Source organism: Ceratotherium simum, chromosome 10 (assembly GCF_057802395.1).
Source record: "Ceratotherium simum simum isolate JZ-2026a chromosome 10, ASM5780239v1, whole genome shotgun sequence".
In the NCBI taxonomy this organism is placed as follows: Eukaryota; Metazoa; Chordata; class Mammalia; order Perissodactyla; family Rhinocerotidae; genus Ceratotherium; species Ceratotherium simum.
In genome coordinates this window covers 4,662,168-4,682,042 of record NC_141909.1, presented here as the reverse complement: position 1 = coordinate 4,682,042, position 19,875 = coordinate 4,662,168, and the positions used below count along the sequence as shown (strand labels likewise).

The 19,875-nt window shown below is 41.2% G+C and overlaps 1 protein-coding gene across 2 annotated transcripts in view; it reads left to right on the top strand.

The window, feature by feature from the left end:
• MYO16 (myosin XVI) overlaps positions 1-19,875 on the top strand; it is a 550,785-nt gene that overhangs the window by 96,198 nt on the left and 434,712 nt on the right. The gene's annotated exons all lie outside the window — the stretch shown is intronic.

Here is a 19,875-nt window from a genome sequence, read left to right as displayed (position 1 = left end):
AACACACTTCTAGAAGACATGCTTCTAGATCTTAGAGAAAAGGATGAGCTTTTCAGCTCCAGGCACACGTCTGCATCAGAGATCTGGAAGGCTAAATGTGTATAGCTCGTGTACATGCTGAATCCAGCAACCCTAGGCGGTTTTGAATTTCACAGAGCTGTGTTCATTGGACTGTGATGCTTTCAATTAATAGGTAACAGCTGCTAGGTAATAAAAGGCGCCCATTTCAAAAGCAGTTATAGAATCATAAAGAGTTGGAATTAAGTGCGTTTAAATCCTGAGGCATTCTGTATGAATTTAATGAGTGGCTTAATATTTCACCAATACCAAATTCATATTCCCAAGAAGTATTAATTATTTTAACTGCCTGCTAGGTAGTCACAGCTTTACCAGGTACTGTGAGAGTAATTGAAAAGAAGTCGAGAAAAAAATGTGCTTCGTAAGCATTTATAATCTCAATGGAAAGATACGCTGTCCTTTATAAAACAAAGTAGAAATTGATCCATTTAAAAGGGATTGCAGGGCCGGCTCCGTGGCTTGGCGGTTAAGTGCGCGCGCTCTGATGCTGGCGGCCCGGGTTCGGATCCCGGGGGCGCCCCGAGGCACCACTTCTCCAACGTGAGGCCGAGTCCCACGTACAGCAACTAGAAGGATGTGAACCTATGACATACAGCTATCTACTGGGGCATTGGGGGGAAAAAACTGAATAAATAAAATCTTTAAAAGGGATTGCAGGGGCCGCCCAGTGGCGCAGCTGTTAAGTGTGCGCGCTTCGCTGCGGTGGCCTGGGGTTCGCAGGTTCTGATCCCGGGCGCACATCGACGCACCACTTGTTAACCCATGCATGGGCAGCGTCCCATATAAAGTAGAGGAAGATGGGGGCGCATGTTAGCCCAGGGCCAGTCTTCCTCAAGAAAAAAGGGGAGGATTGGCATAGGATGTTAGCTCAGGGCTAGTCCTCACAAAAAAATAAAAAATAAAAAAATAAATAAAAGGAATTGCAGTGGGCATTCATTAGGGTGAGGTGGGGATGAGATGAATCTGAAACTGCTCTGTGGAAGAGTCTTAGAGTTTGGTAGGTTGAGACAAAGGGACTTTTTGACTGTGAACATCAGCGTGGGTGCAGGAAGAGAGGCAGAGAAAAGCAGCTGTCTGCTAGGAGAGCATCACCACAGAATCATTGCTGGGAGTTCACATCAAGGGTTCTAATTCTGCAGTTTGGGTGACGGGTTCCGGCCCTACCCTCATACTTAGGAGCTGTGCATCCCTAACCAGGTCACTCTCTGTGCCGCACCTCCCTATCCTGCAAATAAGGTTAAGAGGCAGAGGTGAACCTCTCTCATAAATGGCTCTGAGGATTAATTAGATAATCTATGCCAGGAACTTAAAATGACATCTGTCGTGTATTACTACATGCATAATAAATGCTAGTTACTATTATGATTTGAAAGGGAATTAAGAGATAGTATTGGAGCAGTAAAGAGTGGCTAACAAATGACCTCTACTGGCATGTAATTCAAAGATAATCACAGTGGGTTTTAATATATAGGAATAAAAGCATAGTTTTAGGAATGTTTTGGGCAATTATGTTATAAATTACAATAAAGTAGAAGGTAAAAAGATTGAAGATAGACACAAGCTCAGGGCATTAACATAAATATGACATGAAGAGAAACAGAAATTGGGTAATACCTTTGGAAACAAATTGAAAGGGAAAAATTCACATCATTAACCTGGCTGAGCAACTTTTCATTCATCCTTTTCTGCTAGGACAATGTGCATGTTTTATATATATTTATATATAATATATGTGTGTATATATAGCACACACATATATATGTTATATATATAGTTTTATATATATATATTGCATAATATGTGCCAATCATCTCCCTAAATACTTTATGCATTGTCTCATTTAATCCCCAAAATAATCCTATGAAGTACTCTACTGGGTTAAGTAGTGTCCCCCCAAAATTCCTGTCTACCCAGAACCTGTGACTATGACCTTATTTGGACATAGAGTCTTTGCAGGTATAGTCAAGTCATGATGATGTCACACTTGATTAGGGTGGGTCTTCACCCAATGACTGGTGCCCTTATAAAAGAGAGGCAGATTTGGACCAGAAACACACAGAGGGAAGACAGCCACGTGAGCCTGACGACAGAGGCTGGAGTGATGCAGCTGCAAGCCAAGCACTCCAGGGGTTGCCAGCAGCCCGGAAAAGCTAGGAGAGAGGCATGGAATGGCTTCCCCCTCAAAGTCTGCAGAGGGAGCGTGGCCCTGCCGACACCTTGATTTCAGACTTCTGGCCTCCAGTACTGTGAAAGAATAAATTTCTGCTGTTTTAAGGCCCCCAGTTTGTGGGACTTTGTTCCAGCTGATACAAGAACATACAAATACTGCCCTGATTTTGCACATTAGGATACTAGGGTTTAAGCAAGTTAGATAAATTACTGTAGATCAGGGGGCTAATAAGGGACAGAGCTGGGATTCACACTCGCACGTGTCTGAACTTAGAGTGTAAGTTGTTAACCGCTGCATTCTGTTCCCTCAGATTTCATGCCATACTCACTCTAGCTAGGGTGACTCTGCATTAGTCGTGTGTTCCTGTGTGTAAATGAGGAGGAGAATTTGAACTCCTCTTCCACCTGGAAAGTTGTGTGACCCTGAAATGTCAGAGCCAATTGCTCCATCCGCACTGTAACTGGCATAGAAAGGAGGCCGTTCAGACAGCAGCATGAGAACACGGGTGGGACTAGCAGAGAGCAAGCTGTGAGCAGTGGAAAAGTTCAGACACCGAACATCCTGTCCCTCCTGACTCCCCTAATCTTGTTGGTAGGACTTTTGACGCTCGAATTTCCGCCTGGTACACAGGTTGCCATTTAGCAACTGTTTCTGAGGACATTTGCACATCTGATCCCTCCATCACCATATTCCAGGATGCAAATGGCCCTCCAGCCCAAAGCTGTGGTGGGTGGTGGTGCAGGAGGGACCCTGAGCCAGGACTCCACCTCCACGCGGCTCACTTCTGCCTCAAGAGAAGTCCTGTCTGCTTTCAGAGTTTTGCAAGTCTACTGAGTGTGAAGAGCATAAGGCTCCACTCCCTCCTCCTGGCCCCTCTTTGCCTCCAGGCCCCCCCAAACCACAGCTCCCTTCCCTACCACCCCTCCCAGCACTTCCCTCCCTTGACCTCCTCTGCAGCCCTGTGGTCATAATATCCAGGCCTCCTGAGAAAAGATGTATTCTTTGAACGGTGGTTTTAATGAATGCAGAGGATTGAATCATGTTGTTAGAAAACACTGGGAAAGGATCTAGTCCAAAATCTTGAGTTTGGAACCTCCCTTCCAGAACTTTTCTTAAAGTATTTTCAAGGAGAATCAATTTCTTCTTTACTTATGCTGAAGCCACTTTCTCTCCCTGGTGACTGGGGAGAAATGGTCATTTTCCTCATTAATTCTGTGGTTGCAGCTCGCTCCCTGCCTCAGGTCAACTACTTTCCATTGATCCCAGGTGGTACCTGGGGGAGACGGTGGATTGATGGAAATGCATCTGGACTCTGGACAATTCGTGGTCTGCAACCCCAAAGATGGGAAACACACTTTCTTACTGCTGTGTCTGCAGTGCATTTGCTCGATCTTTTCCCTCTGCCTAGAACATTCTCCCATCTTTCTCTTCCAAGGGAGCCTTTTCTCTCCCCAGTGGAACCTTCTCTGATATTCTCAGGAAAGACTAATGCCCTCCTCCACTGTGTTGCCAGTGCTAATTCCTTGAGTTTATAATCACTTGTTTACATGTTGGTATCTTCCACTAGGGCCAGCTGGTGGTCTAGTGGTTAAGATTCTCACTATCATGTCTGTGGCCTGGGTTCATGTCCCGGTCAGGGAACCACGCTATCCATCTGTGGGTTGTCATACTGTGGTGTCTGCATATGGCTGTGATGCTAAAAGCTATGCCACCGGGGTTTCAAATACCATCAGGGTCACCCATGGTGTGATGGGTTTCAGTGGAGCTTCCAGAATAAGATAGACTAGAAAGAAGGACGTGGCCACCCACTCCTAAAAAACTGGCCACAAAAACCCTATGAATAACAGCAGAGCACTGTTTGCCACAGCTCCGGAAGGTGAGAGGATGCTGCAGAAAGACTGGGCAGGGTCCGCTCTGCTTACACAGGGTCACTAAGACTAAGAGTTGGAAATGACTTGGTGGCACTAACAACAACAAATCTTCCCCTGCAGTGTGTGCTACGCAAGAAAAGGATCATTATTTGTTCATCTTTCATTTATTTATTTAGCAAACATTTACAGAACCTCTGCTGTCTTCCACACACTATGCTTAGTGCTGAAGTATACCGAAAGGGGAGAAGATATTCTGGGCAAAAAGGAAAGCTGAACCAAAGGCACAATAAGAAAGTATGTTTTCTTTTCCTGCCTTAATGAACTTCATAATATTTCTATCTCTATTCTTAGCACAGAGACTGTGTATGAGTCAAGGTTCTCGAGAGAGGAAGAACCAGAAGAGCACACACACGTATGTGTACATATATGTGTGGGGCGTGTGGAGAGAGAGATTTATTTTAAATAATTGGCTCACAAGACTGTGGGGCTGGCAAGTCTGAAATCTGTGGGGCATGCCGGTGGGCTGGAGATTCAGGTAAGAGTTCATGTTGCAGCCTTGAGTCCAGAATCTGCAGGCAGGAAACTCGGGCAGGGCTTCTATGTTGCAGTCTTGAAGCAGAATTCCTTCTTCTGGAAACCTCAGCCTTTGCTCTTAAGGTGTCAGCTGATTGGATGAGGCCCACTCACATTGTGCAGTGTTATCTGCTTTACTCAAAGTCAATTGATTGAAAAGTTAATACTTTTAAAAAATACCTTCACAGCAACATATAGGCTGGCGTTTGACCAAACAGCTGGGCACCATAGCCTCATCACTTTAACACAGAAAATTAGCCATCACAGACTTTCCCAGGGTGCTAGTGAGAGTTAGATTTATGGAGGGTTTACTGTGGTCCAGGCACTGTTCTACGTGCTTTAAATGGACTAACTTCTTTAAGCCTCATTGTAGCTTTCTGTTCCCAGAACAAGTCTAAAATCAGGCTTAGATTCATTAAGCAACTTGCCCACAGTCTACACAGCTAGTTATGGTAGCCTGGGATTAAAACCCAGGTAGTCTAGCCCCAGAGCCTCTTGACAAATAAAAACAAATCTGGACTGAAGTAAGGAGACTTTATTCAAAGAGACTATTGCAATAGGGAGAGCGCTCCGACCTCAGGTGCCAGCAGCAGAGTCAGGTGGACAAAGGCTCTTCTTTTCTAGGCTGGGGAAGCAGGACTGGCAGGAGCTGTGTGGGAGGGGGGCCGGGAGGTGGGGTGAGCAGACAGCGTGATTGGTGGGTTAGCAGGACATCTTCCTCTCTGCATTGGGTTATCTTTGGAATGAGCTGTCCGGGGAAGACGTTCGGCACCTTAGTGCTTGCTTACACACGAGGATGTGAAGGAGTCTGGGCCTGCAGGCAGGAGAGAAGGCTGAGTAGAGTTCGGTCAAGTCAAGTCAATGGATAAGTAGTGGATGATTGTGAGTGCTTGGTCACCACGTGCTCTCAAATCTGACATCCTAGAGGTCAGTATGAGTGTTTGGAATTAATAATCAACTAAAGAGCAAATTATTTTTCCTGATGATCTTGTATGATATACATGAAAAGTCAGGACGTTTTTCTTATTGCTGAACCAGTATTCATTCACGTCAGCCTCCTCGTTGTCAGCATATGTCATTCTACTTCTCTTAGTTTTTACAAATAGATTTTAATAGCACCTAGTGTGTGGTGACATGAGCATATCAACCTTCAACACATTTCATTCATTCATTCACTCGTTCATTCAAAATTAAGGGTTCATTCTTTCAAGTCTGCCCAACAGTGGGCTGGGAACTGGGGATACTGAGAGCACTAGAGCCTAGTCTCGGCAGCCTGGTAGGAGGAGAGAGGGCTACAGCAAACAAAGGCTGTCGGTAGTTAAAGTCTAGAGGAGAAGGTAGGTGGGTGGTGGGGGTAGTGGGCTCGGAGCAGAGTGCGAGGTGCAGAGGATGAAGGAAATGGCATCTCTTGGCTCTTCTGAGTCAGGAAACTAAACTAAAGCTAAGCTGATCAATGGCCTGAAATTCTGGAAAAGAGTGTAATGTTCTAGAACTGCAGGCACTTGGTTATGATTGGGGTGGGGGAGGTTGGCATGGCTCTGCAGAGACCTTTAGTGCTCTGCAGAGAGCTTGGAGTTGAAATATGAAAGAGGGGATGTTGACCTTACCCAAATGTAGATGAGCACTCTGGACAGTTATGAATCTCTGTATTCCCAATGTGGACGTTGCCATCCCTTTCCTCTCTGACACAGGGATTTAAAGCTTTTTCTGGTCATCCAAAGGAATGGCAATATGACAACAGGAGCACAAAGGTAGAAACTAATCTTTTAGGTGTCATTCCTTACTTTTTTTTTTTTTTTTTTGGTGAGGAAGATTAGTCCTGGACTAACATCTGTTGCCAATCCTCCTCTTTGTGCTGAGGAATATTGGCCCTGGGCTGACATCCATGTCCATCTTCCTCTACTTTATATGTGGGACGCCTGCCACAGCATGGCTTGATGAGCAGTATGCAGGTCCATGCCTGGGGTCCGAACCTGCGAACCCTGGGCTGCTGGAGTGGAGCGGGCACACTTAACCATTACGCCACCGGGCCAGCCCCTATTACTTACTTTTTAAGATCAATTTTCTTACATGAATATAAGAAGAAGTGTGGAAGGGAAGCACTGGATTAAAAAGCACATTAAAAAAATTTTTTTTAACCCAGTAGTTTTCATATTTTAGGGAAGAGGAAGGCAGGTGGTGGTTTCTGATATGTACAGTAAAATACTGTCTCATAATTTTACAGTCTTCCTCCTCTATGTCAGCTGCTTGCTCTGTATGATGTTATTTCTTAGACCCACTGTCTTCTGACTAAGGTAAATGTCTAATAAGAATTAATGGCAGAACATGAAGTCTGTAATTTCTGACTCTGCACACTCTCAAGTTATGATTAAATTGAAACTGAAAAAAACAAACATTTTAGTTCCCTGGGTTAATGCTGCAGCTCAGGTCTCCGATCCATCAAATTTTAGAGAGTGTGGCTGCTGCTGGTATAAACCAAGAGTTTTCTGATTCATCGTGCTTGGAACAGTCTATGAAAAGAGAAAAAAAGGACTGGTAATTTTCATAGCAAAAAGGCACAATCTGTCAGAGGCCCAGACTGCTGCCTAGTGCACCAGTGCAGCCACAAAACAATCTGTAGATCGTCTTTGCCTTTGACAGAATGACTATAGTGCACTCCAGAGTAAAATGTTTTACAGAGAAAATGTAGATTTGCCATTTATAAGATCAGAGAAGTCGTTTAGTGTGTGCAACAATGGACAGAATGGAATATGTTATCAAAGTTTTTTCTGAGATTTTTCAGTACACAATTTCTAGGAAGTAGACATTTATAAATGCTGTTTTGTACGGCAGCCCATTGATAACAAGGTTCAAACTCACCCACTAGACCTGCTCTTTCTGGTCTTCTCGAGAGTGTCCTTGCAGTTGCCCACTTCCTTAGCCACAGTGCAGGAGCATTACCACGGAAGAAAAAGACTGTGATACTTTCTGAAGTAAAAAGAAAAAGCAAAGTGAAACAGAACCGCCTCCTTTTCATTTTCTTAAAAAACTCCTCAGAGGAAGCTGTCTGTTCTCATGGTCTCCTGTTTCTCTCCTCCATTGTCTCTTTGAAGACACTCTTATCAGGCTTTCTCCCAATGATTCCACCAAACCTGTCACCTGCTTTTATCAGCAATCTCCTTGTTGCCAAGTTCTTCGGATATTTCTCAGTCCCCATCACAGTCGACTAGAAGCCACATGTGACATCCTCTATCATGTCTCCTTTCTCCACTGACTTTCTCCACTTGGCTTCTGGACCTATTCTCTCTTTTGGTTCTCTATGGACCTCACTGGTCCCGCCGTCTTAGTCTTCTTTGCAGGATACTCCTCAACTTTTCAAACTTTGAACACCTTAGTATCTTAAGACTTTAGAGCTCTTCTCTATCTACCTACCCTCTCTAGGAAACCATATCCCGTGCCACGTGTACACTGTGAACCCCAATTTTTACTCTCAGCCAAGACCTTTTCCCTGGATGTCAGACTTCTCTACAGCACGGCCTTGTGGCATCTTGTACAAACCTTCCCACCTCACACTCTTGGTTTTCCCTGACAAGACCAGTTCCTCCACCTTTCCAACTCAGTGAATTCCTCCCTTCTACCGTTTGTTCATGCCAAACAGCTTGGAGTCTTTCTTGACTCCTCTCTCTTCCACCCCCATCTGACCCAGGAGCACATTCTGTTGGCTCTACCTCTGCTGGTACATAGACTGTAGGGGGTAAGGTTAGAAGCAGCATGATACCAAGGAGGCTATTGCAATAATCTAGGCAAGAGATGCTGATGGCTTAGAGGAGAGCGGCTGCAGAAGTGGAGAGGTGGTCAGATTAAGAATGCCCTTCGGAGGTAGAGCCAACAGAATGTGCTCCTGGGTCAGATGGGGAGTGGAAGACAAAGAGTGGAGTCATTTTTATCCCTCTCTGCTTACAAATTTTCAGTGGCTTCTGGGCTCACTCAGAATGACATCTGAGTCCTTGCCACAGGCAAGAAGACCCTACAACATCTGCCCCCTCTCCTGTCCTATTCCAGCCAATTTTCTGATCTCGTCTTCTCCCATTTTCCCTCTCACATGCTCTTCCTGAGGCACTCTGGCCTTCTTACCTTTCCTCAAAAATGTCATACCTGCTCATGGCTCAGAGCCTTTGCACTTTTTGATCTAGATTCTGCGTGAATCATTCATTCACCTGCTTCAGCTCTCTGCTCAAATGTCACTTGATCAGAGAGGCTTTCTCTGACCCTCCCACCCAACGGTCATAGGAGATTTGTAAAGCCATGCAGCTGCTTTGTGTTTCTCTCTCTAAGTTTTGAATGGAATAGTAAGAATGCAGTTAGGCATTTGTCTTCAGAGACTTTTTCTCCTTGTAACTTAGTTGCCGTTCATGGCCCTCCATAATTTTATCATTCCAGTATTACTCTCCGTTTCTCTATTTTGTACACCACAGATAATGCCGCCCCAAGAGTGGTCCGGGAGAGCAGCATCACCCTCACCTGGGAGCTTGTAGGAAAGGCAGATTAGCGGGCCCCCTCCCAATCCTACTGAATCAGAAGCTCTGGGAGTGGGCCTAGGAATCTGTGTTTTGACAAGCCCTCCAGGTGATTGTGATGCCTGCTGAAAAGCTTTAGTTAGATTCTGGTGGTTCTCAGCTGGGCATGTTTGTCACAGTTACTCTTGGGATCCACTGAAATTCCCTGTTCAGGGGACAGAGATGCTAAATATTGTGCAATCTATGGGACAGTGACAAACAAAAATAATTGTCCTGTCTCAAATGCTCTGGTCATCCCTATGGAGAACATGGTGAATCTGGTCTAACAGAAATGTTGCCATGCCTTGAATATAATGGCTGGTTTCCTGCCTCTGTCAGTTTCCTCTCTGTCTCTTATCCTTTTCTCCATCTTAAAATGTCTATATTCTATTCACTTTTCAGGGCCTGAATTAAATGGTACCTCCTTCAGGAATCTTCCCTGATTTCCTAAGCTGAAAGAATAATACTTCTCCTCTGTACTCCCATAGGCATTTTATCCATGGATCTAGTATTTACTTATTTATATCAGTCTTCTAATGTAATTCTTGATATAAATGTCTTATCTTCCCTATTCTATGCAATTCACGCAGAGGATTATGTTTTCAATTACTTTCTGTCCCAAGCAGAGTTGCTGGCTTGTGATTGGTTCATAGTAGAAAACTTTTTTCCCTTCCTTCCTCCTTGGACTATAGCAGCCTCTGAGCACAAGACACACAGAACACTACTGATTGATTTAGCAATGTCTGGAAATATGAAAAAAATTAAAAGGGAAATACCCGCACATTACAATCCATGACCAAACTTTGATGGGAAGCATCTACAAGCAAGAAATCTGTGTCTGATAAATGAGCTGCTTCGTGCAGAAATGGTGCATGATATAAGAGGCTATGATTTCAGCTCATTCAAGCTGTGTGATTCTAGAAGCCATTTTGAATACACTGGGGCAACATAGATTAGACAATTGCCTCTATTTCCTTCTCAACTGAAACTGATTCTATAAGAAAACAAGATTACTTTCTTGTTCTAATAAAATAAAGATCATAAACACAATTTTATGTCCAATTTGACTTTTAGAAATATAAGGCTTGAAGTTAAACCTAAGAATTCAGGACCCCTGTGTTCACCCTCTGAATTTCCTTTTCAAGTGGGATGAATGATAGGGAGTAACATGCTTTATGCATCTGGAAACTCTGAAGAAGTTATGATGGATTGCCTTCTCCAAAAATAGAAACAGTATGTGAACTGGACGACAATTAGGTGCAACTTACAGAGGATTTTTTCTTTTTTTCACCTTGTGGAATTATCTTAAGAAGGAAAGGTGTTGTATTAATCTTGTTGGGCTGCCATAACAAAATGCTACAGACTAGGTGGCTTATGCAATGGAAAGCCAGAAGTTCTGGAAGCCAGAAGTCCCATGTCAAGGTGCCAGCAAAAACATTTCTGGGGAGGCCTCTTCCTGGCTTGCAGACAGCTGCCATCTTGCGTATCATCTACACCAAAGCTCTCTGGTGTCTCTTATAAAGACTCCAGTCCTATTGGATTAGGGTCCCACCCTCACGACCTCATTTAATCACCTCCTTAATAGGTCCTATCTACAAATACAGTCACATTTGGGCTTAGGGCTTCAACATATGAATTTTGAGAGGACACAGTTCAGTCCATAACAGGTGTGTTTTGGTTGATTTCTCATTTCAAGGATCCTATGTTACTTTGAGTCCCCTGAAAAGCAGATACCAAGATGAGATTAGATGTGCAAGAGATTTTGGGGAAAACGCCAGCAAGAAGAAAAAAAGAAAGAACTTAAAGGAGACTGGGAGAGCCTTCAGAACACAATGCTGGTGAGCCCCCAGTTGTGTTAGTTTGCTAGGGCTGCCATAACAACATACCACAGGCTGCGTGGCTTGAACAAGAGACATTTATTTTCTCACAGTTCTGAAGTCTAGAAATCCAAGATTAAGGTGTCAGCAGGTTTGGTTTCTTCTGAGGCCTCTCTCCTTGGCTTGCAGATGGCCACCTTGCTGTGTCCTCACATGGTCATCCCTCTGTCCATGTGTGTCTGTGTCCTAATCTCCTCTTCTTAGAAGGATACCCCTCAGATTGGATTAAGGCCCACCCTAATGACCTCATTTGACCTTAATTACCTCTTTAGAGACCATATCTCCAAATACAGTCACATTCTGTGGTACTGGGGGGTTTAAGACTTCAGCATATGAATTTGGGGAGACATAATTCAGCCCATAACACCAGCAAAGGATGCAGAAAAATGGGTAGGGAAAGTTTCAGGATGCAACACTGTTCTAAGAATATTCTCCATGAGGCTGATGAGTAGTTCTCCAGTCAGAGTTGTCTGTCAGAGAGCCCCACATCTTGCAGGAACAGGCCTGCATTGGTACTCCTGCTGCCTCCATCATTTTGGCTGGGGGCAACTTCTGAAAAACATGGTGTTGGTGTGATTTGGGCGCAGCAGGTGGGACCATCCATCAGTTGTGCCACTTGCTGCGAGAAATGCTTCTTGCATTTTCAAGGACACCGAAAAGCCTTTTTGTTGTTTCTTAAAGAGAATAAAAGAGATTTTTAAGATAAAAGGCTATAAGATGTCCATCAAGAATCAAGATTCAGGCAGGAATGAAAGAGTAGGAACAGCTATCAACATGTAAAGAGAGGCAAAGTGAGATACTGCACACTGTCCCCAGATGTGGTCAGGGTCTGAACCAAGAGCTATGGAGTTAAGTCAGATCTCAGATTCTGAGTTCTCAGATATTACAATTCTGAGTCAGAAAGAAGGGGTGAAGTTATTACGAAAGCTAATTAAGGGTCAAAACCAAATGAAGAACCACGTTGAGATACAATGAGATGTTTGCATGAAAATAATTTCCTACATTTTTATTTTCACCTATTTAAGGCCTACTTCCTGAAATGTTATAAAATCAATGCTGGAAATTATCAAGAAGAGAACAGACAGCTGTTTGTCTTAGGTGATTTGGATGTTCAAGTGCTTGATGATAATGATGGTGAGGAGAGGTATGGTGTATAATGGGGGCTGGAATAGCTTCCCAGGATGGAGCTGATTTGCTGTGAAGGCAATGGAAGCCATGTGCAGTGAGTGATACAACCAGACAGGAGCATCCAAGGCCAGATGCTGTCCTGTAAAGATGGCTGCTTACCCCAACTGCCTGGGCTGGTCCCTCTGATCTTACATATGGATCTCATGGCTGACCCCTTCTGTAGGTTGATCCTATGAAATTCCAGCAGTCAACCATTTCTGACCAAGAATAGTTGCCTATTTCATATGGCCCAACCTTGGTTTAGTTGCTTATTCTCAAATTTTAAGTAGAGTTATGTCACTTCACACTTTGCCCGATAACAAAAACTCATTTATAATGACTGATTCCACACTGTGGAAGAATTGTATGAAGTTAACTAAGGAGTTACCTTAGGTATAAATGTATACACAGCAAAGTACAACTAGATTACAAGCCACTTGTCAGAGATTAGTAGACTACCTGCAGTGTCCTCTTCCTAGGAGTTTGGTAAACAGCTGTGGCAAAGGTGGTTGTGGTTAGTCCCCGGCCGGGCTCTCACCTCAGGTTTTTGGTGCCCTAGATAATTGTAATCACACAGACTCTTCTGTGTGTTCTGTGCTGATGTTTTCTTCACATTGAACCACACCACACTGGTCACTTCTTCCTTCAGAGCTGATCTACCAAATGCAGGAAAATCAGTCTCTGTGCTGTTCCAGGGAGTTTGCTCTTCATCCATTTTAAACCAATTGTTTGCGGGCTGCCTGTACGTCCTAAATTTGTAGCTGGGATGAGTGGAAAATACATTGAATGTATTGAATGTAGAAAGATAATCCAAAAAGAACTTGATGGATTTGAACAGTACTTAATCCACCAATAGGAAAGTTAATAAGGGGAAATGTAAATTCCAAAATATTAATTACTTAATTTGGGTGGTGTCGTTTGTTATTATAGTGTGATATGAGTGCTCTCCCTTCCCAATTAATAAAATCAAAGTCTGCATTAATAGAAGTACAGTTTTTCAAACAAGAAAGGCAGAAGGCCTGGGTTAACATAATTTAATTTGGTGACCTTGGTGCAGTTAAATGCAGAGAAGCCCATCAGGACCTTGAGAGCAGTGAGGAACCTAAATCCATTTTCCACGAGGAAGAGGCAGAGGGATGAAGGGTGTTTGGTTCAGAGAAGAGAAGGCTCAAATAGGACAGAATAGCTGTGCGCATTGAAGTATTCCCATGTAGAACTTACTCCTATACCTTTTTCTTCTTTATGTGGCTTAGGTTTGTTTCATGTGGGATCCGATGGGTAAGAGAAGGCCAGGGTTCAAAGTTACAGGGAAACAGAAGTTAGCTGCATGTAAGGAAGTGATTTCATGTACTCAGAACAGGCTGCCTTGGGAGGTAGTGAACAAGTTAACTAAACTTTCAGTGCCATGGTTTACTGATCTAAGAAAGTAGTACCTCCATCATAGATAATATGAATATGAATTTGCAGTTTTGTAAGTATAAGCTACAATTCTCATTGTTATTTACTATTATGATTTTGTACATTTTTGGATTGCTTGATCTTTAAAATTTCTCGCAATATTATCGTAGCATGATTCTCCAGGTTCTTTATACCATAAGAATTGCACGCTTGACTTGGAACTGTAGGCTGCCATAGAATTGCTCCAGAAGGCTTGAAAATCTCAGGATCAAATCTCTCATGAGATTTAACTTCAGATATAAATTACTTTCAGTGCAAAAGTAGAAATTTATCTAAGCAGAGAGCAGTCTCCTAAAAAATTCCTCCCTCCTTTCTCCCAAACTTTCCATGCAGTTAGCACTTGAGAGGCCATGGGAGAAAAGATATAAAATTGTATCTTTATCAAAGTGCTTCATGAAAATATATTTTAGCAAAGATGATAAGTTTTGGAATCAGTAGTTTGTGAATTATGAAGCTTGTGCTGGGTGTTTATATAACTTGACGGCATCGTGCAAGTCAAGTGAACGTCTTTGAGTTTCGGGATCTTACTAGTTAGATGGAGGTAATACCAGCTTAGAGACTTGTAAAGACTGGACATTGGGTAAATACTTGTTAAATGGTAGTTTTCTTATTATTCATCTATCAAGGCATCATAGTAAATATATATTGTCATTATATTTATTGCAACTCATAATTATTACACGGAAGATATGATTAAAATATTGACAAAAATACCACGACAATTTTAAAACTTTAGGTTATAAGCTTTAAGAACATAGATTGTTGATATGACACGAAGTCAAGTTGAGTTTCATTTTCATAGTTTATATGGGTTTCAAAACTGCTAACCCTAAGTCACAGTCGGTGATTTTATTTTTTAAATTTTATGTTATAATTTTTATCACAAAGAACTTTCAAAAAATACATTGTGGATAATTGTAAATTTAGTTAATTGTAAATTTAGTTATCTCAGTGTGTATATATTTGCCTTTAAATGTCACAATCAGACTTTTTTTATCATACTAACTAAATCAATAATTTTAAAGAGCTCAAAATTTTATCAAGACTGTATTGCAATAGTTTAAATGAATCATTTTACGTGAATGACTCAGAAAGATCTTTTAGTGAGGAATAGACATTTTTGATTATCTTTGCAATGATCACATGTGGTAAGAATTCAATAAACTTGCATTGTCAAAACTTATCTGTCAAACGCAGACAACCTATTTTCTTACCTATTCTTTTTTTATTAACTGTCATTTCTTACAAAGTGAATGAATGCACTGTACAGAGAGTCCCTGAGATGGGAAGGATAAAAACATTATAGCAGCAAAGAAGTTGAAGCAGGAGAGCTCACACAATACCTGAGACACCACCACAGCCAACATATTTCTAGTTACTTTGTTTCTAGCAGAAAACAACCAATTAATTGAGGAACAGTGAGAATAGTATGATATAGAAACAATCTTCAAAATGAGATTCTTTATCTAACAATTTGCAATGGGGACAGAGAATATCACCTGTATTTTCACAGAATATAAGGAATTATGTCCTTGCCTGAGTGATTCTACCCAGTCTGTACATGATCCAGCTCTCAGCTCATCTCCCTCTGTTTCCTCCAAATGTTATTTAAAATCCTAAGTTTTCGGCTTAGTGTGTCCAGTGCCTTCCACAAGATAGACTCAAGTTTTGTTAATATGAAGGTCAGCTTAAGTCCCTCATAAGATGGATACAGTGCAAAACAAAACTAAAATGCATTTATGCAAGATTTTTGAATGTTCTTGGGGAAAGATCTGGGAGATTGTCAACAATTGCTCAGCCATCTCTCTCTCTCTCTCATCCTTTCATTCTTTTTCTCTTCTTTCTGCTCTTTTGCACAACAATGATTAAAATGAAAATCCCTGCTGTTTTATTTTGCAAGTTATTTACATTTTTTTCCTACTGCCAAACTCACTTCCTGCCCAAGAACTGGAAGGGCTACATGTAGATGTCTGACTCAGTTTTTAGCCAAAATTCCTTCTTTTCCCTGAGTTTCTATTTGGTGGAGAATTGCTCTTCCAGAATATATGCAATCCCATTGACTCTTCTCTATAATTTCTTTGTTTTCAGTCATAACTTGAACACAATGAAAAGTTGAAATAATCTAGAAGCCACAACCATATTGTCATAACGATTATGTTTGGGCAATCCTTATTCTGGATTGAGTTGGCCAGGTCAGAGTTTTCACTGACCTGCACTATTCTTGAGTGATCATAATTATCTTCTACCCGGTGTTTCTGCCTTCACTGTTTGCTTCTTCCAATGTATCATGCACACTAACATATGAGTACTATCCCTAAAAGATCCTACTTACAATGTCATTCCCATCTTCAGAAACTTACCTCCTTTTTGCAGTGGGATGAAGACCCCTTTCCATGTTGCATAGTTTTAAGATTTTTGTAACTTTATCTCACTGTATTTGTTATCATCTCTAATTTCACTGCAATGCATGCCCCCTGCTCTGGCTCTTCTCTCAATGGTTCTTCAGATGCATATTGCATTTTCTTGCCTCTCTGACTTCGTGGCACTGGTTCCACTCAATAAGGCTTTCTTCTATTCTCTCAATCGCTGCTATATTCTCCTCTAAATAAAATTTTGTAACCAAAAACCTTCCAAGAAATCTTTCTTTTTTTTTCTAAGATTGTATTTATTTATCCCCCCCCCCCAAGCCCCAGTAGATAGTTGTGTGTCATAGCTGCACATCCTTCTAGTTGCTGTATGTGGGACGCGGCCTCAGCATGGCCAGAGAAGCGGTGCGTCAGTGCGCACCCGGGATCTGAACCCGGGCTGCCAGCAGCGGAGCGCGCACACTTAACCGCTAAGCCACGGGGCCCGCCCCCAAGAAACCTTTCTATGCAACTCTTTTTCCCTCTCTCCCCCCATTATGGTAAAAAAACATTGTTCCACAGATACTCAAAAATTATGAAATTAATTTTTTCTTGGATTCATATACTTGTTTTATGAATTGCTTTGGGCTAGCTTGATTAATTATCTATTGCTCTGTAACAAATTACCACAAACTTCTTATCTCTCAGTTTCTGTGGGTCAAGAGTCTGGCCATGGCTTAGCTGAGTCTTCTGCTTAAGATCTCAAAAGGCTACAGTCAAGGCATGGGTGGGCTCTGTTGTCGTGATGGAGGCTCTCCTGGAGAAGACCCACTTCTAAGCAGACCAGGTTGGCAGAATCCATTTTTTGTAGGTTAGGACTGAGGGCCCCAGTTTGTTGCAGACTCTCTCAGGTCCTAGAAACCAGTCTTAGCTTCTTGCCACATGGCCTCCCAGCATGACCAATTACAAGACTAGATTGGAACAGTCTCTAGAATGGGTCTACTGGCAAGACTGAGTCACAAAACTGACATCCACAACTTTGCCGTATTCTGGTGGCTAGAAGCTGTCACAGGTCCTCCCCACACTCAAGGGGAGGGAGTCCTAAAAGAACATGAACACCAGAGGTGGGGATTATGGGGGGCACTCTGTAGTATGCCCACCACCCATACTACTGTGTCTTCTCCATGAGTGAAGCCTGGTAATAAAGACCCGTGTTTATATTTCTCTCTTTCCTCTCTCCATTTCTATGACACACACACACACACACACACACACACACACACACACACACTCTGACCTCTGTTCATCATTTGAATTCCACATCCCTAAAGATATTAATTAATTTAAAAATTATTTCATTAATCTAAATCTTCTGTTTAATATAAATTCCTTAAATTTGTTTTATATTAAATGGCCTTAACTGCTAAATAGTTTAAAAAGGACCTTTAAGAATTAAACAAATTAACTATAATTCACAGTATTTAAACTCTTATAAAATGCTCACAGTGTTAACTTTGAAGGAAAGTTCTGCTGCCGATGTGTATCGCCCCCAATGTGCAAAATCATGCTCTTCACTGCATAAATTTTTTCATTCTTATTTTAGTAGTGATATGTAATTTGAAAAATTAAAATTAGACAATTAACTCAGTTCATCACAACAGATTTACAAATATCCCCTATTATCCGTGCTAACTTTTATCCGTGCTATGGGTTATATTCTTATTTCACAAATATATTTTCGGTGAATAATTTTTTCAGTGTTGATCCTAAATCACCTTTTTAGTTTTTTACATCTTTATCATAAAACCAAAGGAAAAATGTCTACTTAAAATAGCAACTAGAAGATACTCTTTGTGTAATCAAGTTATATTAAAACAAACCTCCTTTGGGAGGAAAAAGAAAATTTAAAAAAATATTTTAAAGAATAAGCAAGTTGGATAAGATTGGAATATTACACATGTATACCAAGGATAATGTCAACATGTGAAATATATTGAAGTAATTAGTATGTCTGAATAATAGAAGACAGTCACCTTTTGTTCTACATAATTTTTTTCCTACATATGTTCTGTAAACTTTGTTCTACATAATTACATCAATTTTTTAATTAAACTACTTGAACTGATTGCTGTGATAATCAGGAGTGATGGTAATCAGTGAAATTAAGATAATCATATTGGCACAAAATACTAGATCTCTCTCTTTCTCTGTCTCACACACACACACTCACACACACACTCACACTCACGTAATCATGCTGTAAATTACCATGTATGTATGGGCTCTTGTTTGTTGAAGGCTTTATTTTCCAAGCATTCCTCCATTTCTGTCTGTTGTCATCTCTGGTTGGACTTGCTGATGGAACATCCATTTCTTCATCTTCTCCGAGGTGCAATCTGCTAGTTCTATCACTGGCTCAACTGCTGTACCATTTTACATGTTCCTCTATCTCTATAGCTCATTGCTTCCTTGATGTCATCTCGATTCTTAATTCTGTAGGGATGTCACTGGTCTATTTTCTTTCAACTCACTCTTTAATCCCTTAATCTTCTAACCAGCTGCCTATCTTCACTGTTAGCTTCCAATGTATTAAATAGTTCAAAATTGCTAAGTCTTTCTGATCCAATAGAAATAATTTTAAAAAAATTATCTTTTTCTTAGTTTGGGGCTTAAGTGTTTTTTATTACACATATAGAAACTCTACAGAAATTTTATTATAAATCCTTTTCTCATAACCTAGGGTATGTGATAATAATCTAAAAATTTCTTTTTGATTATTTGAAAATACAATGTTCTAGTCTAGCACAAAAATGGAAGTTCTCCTAACCTCAGGAGCTGCGATTTGAACACAGCAGACAAAAATTTGAAGCAATGATGAGTGATATATGTGTCAGGTAGAAATTCTGAACATTGGTTAAATAATCATTATAAAACGGTGTTTGTTAGAACTGAGTATATGGTAAAGAACTTATAGTCTAAGAAAAATGAGATAGGATTATTTAACAAATGGGGATGATAATGAGCTAATTTGGAAAAAAATCAATTTGTAGCAATATTTTTTGGATGACTTACAGTAGGGAAGGGGGAACAAGTTGTATCAGATTTTCTTACAGGTCTTTTTCAAAGCACACATTCCTTCCACCTGTGGGTTTTTGTGGTTTCCTCTGGGTGGTGTGGTACCCAACATGCTGCTGCATAGCCAAAAAGTGATGAGAATGCTATGAGGCCAGAAGAGCATTAGAAATCACAGGGAGATTTATTTCATGCCAAGGACTTAATCAAGTGGCAGCTGGATTAGTAAATCTAAAGTAAAAAAGTACATTTAAATATAGTTAGGTGTTTAACTGATTTCCAGAAGGGCAAAGTCTTTCCTAAAATAGAATAAATGCTGTTTATTTACTTTATTTAAGTTCCTCTCTTAAAGTTGCCAGTGAATCTCAGATTTACGTAACAGTTTGCCTCCAGTACTGTCTTGGGTTTCACCAACATCCATGTGGACAAATGTCAACTCACTCCACTTCTGTGTTAATAACAAATTAATATTTATAATATACAGTTATTCCTGAAAAGATTTAAAACTTTTCTTGGAATTCCTTTTTTAAAAGAAAACATTGTTTAACAAATAATATCATAGCCCAAGGGACACATTCTGAGAAGGTATGGAAGTTGGGGCACAGGGGGGACTTCCAGTTCAGGTACATCAATTCTTCGTGTTGCTAAGGCCCAAAGCTAAGGCCAGTAGCTGCTGTACTGTAAGGTAGCTAAGCACTGTTAGATGTCCTGAGTCACCATTCTCTTCTG